We start from the raw sequence: 7,943 nt of genomic DNA on the forward strand, positions 1-7,943 counted from the left end.
CAAGCTAGTCTCCCTGGGGCCTAGCCGTAGGTAGAGGTTGGAATGGAAAGATGGAAGGGCATGGAGATGACACTGAATGGCTGGCTGACTGCATGGCTGACTGCATGGCTGACTAAAGGGATGATGCGGGACAGAGGGATGATGCGGGACAGAGGGATGATGTGGGGACTGATGGATGATGTGGGACTGAGGGATGATGCAGGACAGAGGGATGCAGGACAGAGGGATGATGTGGGACAGAGGGATGCAGGACAGAGGGATGATGCAGGACTTGGGATGATGCAGGACATAGGGATGATGCAGGACAGAGGGATGATGCGGGACAGAGGGATGATGCAGGGACAGAGGGATGATGCAGGACTGAGGGATGATGCGGGACTGAGGGATGATGCGGGACTGAGGGATGATGCAGGACAGAAGGATGATGTGGGACAGAGGGATGATGCAGGGACATAGGGATGATGCAGGACAGAGGGATGATGCAGGACTGAGGGATGATGCGGGACTGAGGGATGATGCGGGGACTGAGGGATGATGCGGGACAGAGGGATGATGTGGGACAGATGGATGATGTGGGGACAGAGGGATGATGCAGGACATAGGGATGATGCAGGACAGAGGGATGATGCAGGGACAGAGGGATGATGCAGGACAGAGGGATGATGCAGGACTGAGGGGATGATGCGGGACTGATGGATGATGCGGGACTGATGGATGATGCGGGACTAAGGGATGATGCGGGACAGAGGGATGATGCAGGACAGAGGGATGATGCAGGACAGAGGGATGATGTGGGACAGAGGGATGATGTGGGACAGAGGGATGATGCAGGGACATAGGGATGATGCAGGACAGAGGGATGATGCAGGACTGAGGGATGATGCAGGACTGAGGGATGATGCGGGACTGATGGATTTGTCGTCTGCATCCCCCAGGAGATCAGAAAGAACTGGATCTGCCGGTGGAACATTTGGCTCAAAATATGTGTTGATCTTACTGGCCTCTTTAGAATCAGCATGGGAACCCACAGCTAATTATGAAGATAATTGGACGTGTGTGTGTTTGTGTGTGTGGGCGCAACATTAGCATCGGTGGGAAGAGTACCGCAGTCAGCGCAGGGGGATTTGTTTTCTGCTCTGCACACCCCATTGCTCACCACAGACGATCTGCTCAGACACTGTTCTTACAGTAGCCGACTCGGGCGACGGGCACAGCCGGGGTAGCGGGGGACACATCGCGGGGCACAGCGTGGGTCTCGATGCCATCTCATCTCAGCTTCAGCCAGGAGTGTGACCACGAGTGTGAGACGCCCTGGGAGGCAGAGAAATGGGTTTTGCACAAACTCTGAGTCAGGAACGAGAAGGTTCCCTGGAGGGAACTCCAAACAATGTTCAGAGGTTGTGTGGAGATGTCGGGCTGGACTGCCGTAGGTTTTTTTTTTGCTGTGGTATCAAATTCTGTGGTCATTTGTTGAATTACTGTAAATAGAGGTCTGTTGGGGGTTGCGTTTTTTCACACAGTTTGGGCAGGACTGGGTGAGATTGGGAACGATTGCAGTCGATGCAGTTTCTTTGGGAACGTGGTGAATTTGGAGTTGGTCTGTGTTAGTTTGTAGGTGTCAGATGACTGACACTGTACTCCATACAGTAAGATCTGTGGTGCCCTTAAAAGCTGGAATGCGTGAGGGAAGGTTTGAGATAGTAATGATCAAAGTTACTGGGGAAACTTCTCCTTGCGGTATTTTCTGCCTGACTGGTATTATTAGCATAGAGCAGAGTGAGAATGCAGTGTTTTGTGATCCAGCGGGAAGCCAGTTGCAAGCTAGGCACAGCAGGCACAAATAAGTGCCATTGGAGCACTGGGGCTTTTGAACTCAGTCACTTACAGGCCACAACTGAGCATCGGGTCTCGCAGCTTTGAAAGCTTTCTTTAAATACACGCAGTTCCATTGCAGGGAAACAGATCATATCCCCACTATGATTTTGTTAAGTGAATGTCTCACACAGGCTTGGACTCAGTGTTTCTCTGCCCATGAAGAACCAATCAAAGGGGAGGGGAAGGGTTTGTTTTGACAGGCCGTCTGCATCCAATGGATTTGTCCAGAGCCATCCACTTGGTGTCAGATCGATCGACACAAACACTAACAAAACAGACATCTCCCTGCCGCTATTTAAGGGAGGCGATTAACTTAGAAAGGAGAGATTCATTTTGGGAGAGCCGGTCGGGTTTGAAATGATAATAGGAGGCTCGAGTATCGACCGGGTCTCTTCACAGACCTGCCTCTCCCGGATCCCAGGGTCAGCTTGTCTCTTCTGCCTCAGACGTAGAGGCAGAGGCAGGAGAGACATGGGAGAGGGTGGAGGGAGATAAAGAGGCAGGGAGAGACGGGTCAGGGGAGAGGTAGAGACAGAGCAAGGAGAGGACGGGCAAATCGAGGAAGGGATAGAGACAGTTACAGTCAGGGGAAGAGGTCGAGACTGAGGCGGGGGAAAGGAGGCAGATAGAGAAAGCCGAGGAGAGACAGTCATAGAGATATGAGCGAGGTGTGAGGGGTACAGAGACGGGGGAAAGCACCGTGAAGAGATAAGAGATACAGCGAGAGGCCCCTTCTTCCTCACGTCTTCTCTACGACGTACAGCCACGCGTCTGTGTCCAGAACCGACCCACGCCTCCACAAACAGTGGGAGGACTGGCTATTCGACATCACCAACCAAAGAAGTAGAAGGAAAAAAAGCCCACACTCTTTCCAGAGGCATCATTACGATCTTTGAGAAGCTCTGAAACGCTCTCCCTCACCCCCCCCCCCCCCCCCTCCCCCGAAGAAGCTTCTTGGAGTTGTTTCGGTTTTCAGAGTGTGGTTTTGACATGCCAACGTGTTGGCGTCTGATGCAGTGGGATCTCTTGATGTTCGGCTGGCTCTCTCATTGAGATTGCAATCTGCTATGTGGGGGGGGGGGGAGCCCTTTGTATGGGAGAGGTTTGATGCAATGTCCCTGCAGCTGTGAAGCTGTACATATTTTCCTGGTGGGAGGCATTATTCTCCCTTCATGGGTCATCCGTGTTGCCGGTCTAGGCTGAGAGAGGCACAGGCTCCTGTTGTTTTTTTTTGCATGGATGTGATTCCCCGTTCGTTGAATCGGCTTTGCTTTCAAATCAATCAGTATCTGCTGGTGGTATGGTGGGTTCAAAATATGAGTTCATCCTACCGGCTTTTTTTCGAATCAACAGGGTGTGTGGGAGGCTCTCCTTCCCAATCGAGAAGTCTCTAGATTAAGCTAGCACAACTTTGAGTTTGGCATCACTGAACCGCAGTGAAGATTAAACTGTATTTTATTGGTATGTGCCTGGTTGCAGGGTACAATGCATATATTTCTTGGAAACCTCTTTTTAATGGGAACATTATACTATGAGACCTTGAATGGAAGTCTGTCTTTTTATATCAAGAATTCAGCTTGAGCAAAGAAAAACGAATGTTTCATATCATGGTTAAAGCTTTGGTATGATGAAGGTCTACTTCAGCATAACACAGTTTATATAAACACTTGCTGTTTGTTGCACAAGGATCATAAATAAAAACATAAATCAATGAAATATACATTCATGTATATCTATACTATATCACCATATTTACTGTACATGCAGTAGACATACACAGTCCCTTCAAGGCTTTTATCACTGAAAGCATGGTTATATTTGCTTTCAGTAAGTAAGGTACTGTAGAACTCAATAAAACTCCCAAGAGTCACAACAGACCTCCAGTTTGTTTGTAGTACCTTCACCTTTTAACATCGTTGAGGTAGGATCTGATGTCACATGACTGAAACAGGTGAAAGCTTGTTCTCCTATACACACCTATTTACCAGCCTGCTGGTCAGTGCAGTTCCAGAAGGCAGTTCCAGTTTTCTTGGGTAGATTATACTTTCAACCTGTAGGCTATATGACCTTGGAGCCACACACTCAGGTCGTATTTTAGCCGAGAGTGATGGAGCGGAGAGAGAGAGACAGCTTCTTAAAGACTGTCACAGAGGTATAGAGACATTTTATGATGCGGCTTCTTAATTTATAACCGACCATCAAAAAAAAACGGAGAAACTTATTGAAAAGCTTTTCCCTCAGAAAAACCCAGGGCTAGTGCAAGGTAATTATCCGGCTAAACCTCATCCCCCTGTTGTTAGCCGGAACAACAGGCGGAAGACCAAAACCCTGGAAGATAGGTCGACGTCTGGCAGTTTAGTAAAAAACGACAGTGAGGTATTTTATTCGATTTTATTCTCTCTAACTCCCTACCCCCCAGTCCAAGTGATTAGGGAGTCTTAAAACTGAGCGAAGAGACCTGCCTGTTTTTCTCCATCCTAGCCGAGAGGGTTCGATTCTTCAGGAGCCGTGAGGGATGCACCTCCACCCCTCCGCGGTATTTATCACCTCCTCTCTGTCAGAAGCATATTTCTCTTCCTCCAGGAACCGTGATGATGAACACAATCCTCCCCCCTTTTCTGCCAGAGGCACCACTCTACTTAAGACCCAGCCCCCTGGAAATGCATCTGGACGACTCGTACAGTCATTACAGTTCGGCCTTTGGAGACACAACTTTATTTTTGTTTTTTTTGGATCGTCCCTATTGTGGTTGGCGCGTGCCGGCTCAAAAAAAACATTTTTAGTTTGCAGAGGAGACCTGGGGGGCTCCCGGGGCCCCAGAAATGCACGGAATACATGATCACTGGCGAATATGTCAGGGTGAACACATGCTCAACAAACTATTTTCTCGTCATAGTAATGGGGCCTGGTCTGTGTTCTCTCTTGTCGGGGAGCTTTGTCTTTCATGCTGTACTGAAGCCCACTTCTTAGCCCAGTAGGACGTCCATATGCTTTTTTTTCTCCCTAGGAAAGAAGCGCGCTCTCTCTCTCTTTGGTATCCATGCAGGGGTCTGTGTGGACGTTCTGCTTCTGTGGTGTCGGTGGAAAAACTCATCCAACTCCATGAAGTCAGCGTAGCTTTATGCTATGTTTGCTCCTGCACACTGTCCACTGCAATACTTTTGAATTTTTTCTGTCAATAAATATATTTGCCCTAGCAAGCCAGTTGAAGTGTTACTTGCTTGGTAGCGGGTCCCTTGGTAGCTGGAATTATATTTTATGATCTTATGCTGATCATTCCGCCTCATTCTTTTTAGATGATCTTATCATCTCCATCATCCCTCTCAATCTTGCTCATCTTCATCGTTATCTACATTTACATTTAGTCATTTAGCAGACGCTTTTATCCAAAGCGTCCAAGTACAGGGATATTCCCCCCAGGGCAAGTAGGGTGAAGTGCCTTGCCCAAGGACACGCCGTCATTTTGGCACAGCCAGAAATCGAACCGGCAACCTTCTGATTACTAACCCGATTCCCTAACCGCTCAGCCACCTGATTCCCCCTCTAGCCGCATGCTAAGCTACACACCGAGCAGCACCATGCCACGATCAGCATTCAGGACCAGTCAGGAATCTCAAAACTGCCAAGAAGAGGCTACTTAACACTCGAGGACTGTAGACTGTTTTGCAGCGTAACCTTGCTCTAAATGCCAAGACATTATTCACCGTCCCTGCTTAGCCAGCCCATTGCGTTTCGCTAGCCTCTTTCTACTGCATCTAATTCCCTACATTAGGCCACAGGACATCCTACCTGGGGCTATAATCTCTACCTGGGATCGATCCACTATGATGTGATTACCATGTGCCCACATTGTAATTTATGACACAGGCCTGGCTCTGCCTGTGCTAACCTCTGTGTCATCTGTCTCTGTCGTCCTCTTCATTTGACTTGGAACGTGGCGCTGCCTCGAATGCGAGCGCGGGGGGGGGGGGAGGGAATCGGATGATCCGTTTTAGCCACGTGGGAAAAGAGAAGGGCTGTCCCAGTTCTCTGGGCAATCCGAGGCTTAAATGACACGAGCGAAGCCTTATGGCTCGAGTCAAATTGCAGTTATTGTCGTCCCTACGGGGAAGGCTAACGACAGCATTGCTCTGCTCAGCACATTTGGCCACCCCCCCCCCCCCCCCGCCCCCCCCCCCCCCCCCCACCTTAAGAGTCCACCCCGTTGTTTCATATCCGCTAAACGACTCCTGGCCCGCTCATATCCCTCCTACAGCAGCCTCCTCTAAGCTCAGCATCAGGGGCGACTGGCAACCAGCAGGATGAAACGGCACTAAAAAGCTAATTTCGATCCCCCGATGTGTCTTAAAGCAGAACACTTCAGCTTTTTTTCCCCCTCCTCTTCTCCACAACTGCCTGAGCACTGTTCATTGCTCAGGGTCCCCACCTGGGAAGAATGCACACACACACAGTAACAAACGTGATATAGCTTCATCCCTTATAAGAATATGCTTGAAAAGGCTGGAGAACATCTCCCATCTCGGTCTATCATTACTAATGCCTGAGCACGGTTTTTTTTCTTTCGATTACAGATTCCCAAGGCATACAAATGTATTATTTCCAACAGGGGAAATGGTAAAGATGGATTTGAAACCTCCTGCTTTTAGAGCAATTACATCTGCACTCTAATTGCTGCTTGTGGTGCAATGAATTTGCCACAGAGACAAACAAATAAACAGCAACGTTGTCACCATTTGCAACTTTTCCGCATAAATGTTTTTCTGAGTGGTTGTCACTATGCCATAGGCAGATATGGCAGATGTTTTGTGGAACAGGGAAAGAAGAAATACACTCGATGCTATGTATTTTCCAGTTTATCTTTCTGCATTTCATTTTTTTCCTCATTCTCCTTGATAATGCCAGGCTCGATTGAGCATTTTTATTTTCTTATGGAGTTATCGCACTCATTTTACAGATGACTGTCACAAGCTACTCTGAAGATTTCAATCACCCCTGCTTCAGTCATATCTTCTCCCTCGCTCCCTGTCCCTCCACAGATTGGCCCTCTCACACCTGCTCAGACAGCGAGTGACCCTTCCGACACTATCCGTGTGTGTCAGAGAGAGAGAGTGTGTGCGCGCGCGTCAGTCAGCCCGATGAGATGGACGCCGTAGACTGTGCATGCTGTGCTTACCTAACTCGGCCTCAGTACATGCTGTTCTTACCTGGGCCAGTCTGTGTGTGTGATAAGCATAGCAACACTCAGATACAGGCATAGGAGTTCTTTGGATAAACACAAACCCATGCCTCCAATCTGTGGAGCCTAGGCTGAGAGTGATTGCTGATGTCCATAAAAGATATTAGGCTCACATCGTCCATCTAGGGCAGTCATGAGGCTGAGGCAGTGCCTTGTTTTCCTTCATTTTGCAGAAAGGGGGAAAATTGATTTAGCGTATTGATTGTATAGCATAGAAATGTGTGCCCGGCAATGGAAGATGAACTGGAGCCGCTAAGTGATCTGATTAACCCCCCCCGACTTTGAGCTTAACCTCCGCTCCGCCCCTGCTAGCCTGTGACACGCTGTCAGGTTACATGGGGGGGGGCACTTATAACGATTAGCATGGTCATCTGTTCATTCTGTCCATAGCTATTAGTAATAGTCGGTGAGAGGCATTAGCCGTAGCGACTCGCACCCTCTCACCAACCTGAGAGATTGCATTATCTGCTACACAAGGGAGGTGAGAGGGTGACGGTGCCCCTTTAAGGCACTCCAATTACCAAGGCTCAAATTGTGTTCGGTGTGAGGGCTAGAATCTGTGCTCCAGGCATCCATCTACACTAGTGCTTACAGTGATCGACAATATTTCCCTTTCTGCTGATGATATTGTTCTGTCAGTAGCCCACTAAGTGAAATGGCTGTCATTGCTAAAGGATCATGGGTAGTGTATTTGCAGGAATATAATGAAAAGTCCAGTATTGGAAAATACTTTGTTAGAACCAGCAGGGTTCTAGGATGATCTACATCAGAGCATAAGCTAACCCGCCTAAAATACTGGTGTGCATTTCTGCAAAAGCCGATCATTGTTTAT

Source organism: Hypomesus transpacificus, unplaced genomic scaffold (genome assembly GCF_021917145.1).
Source record: "Hypomesus transpacificus isolate Combined female unplaced genomic scaffold, fHypTra1 scaffold_507, whole genome shotgun sequence".
Taxonomy (NCBI): Eukaryota; Metazoa; Chordata; class Actinopteri; order Osmeriformes; family Osmeridae; genus Hypomesus; species Hypomesus transpacificus.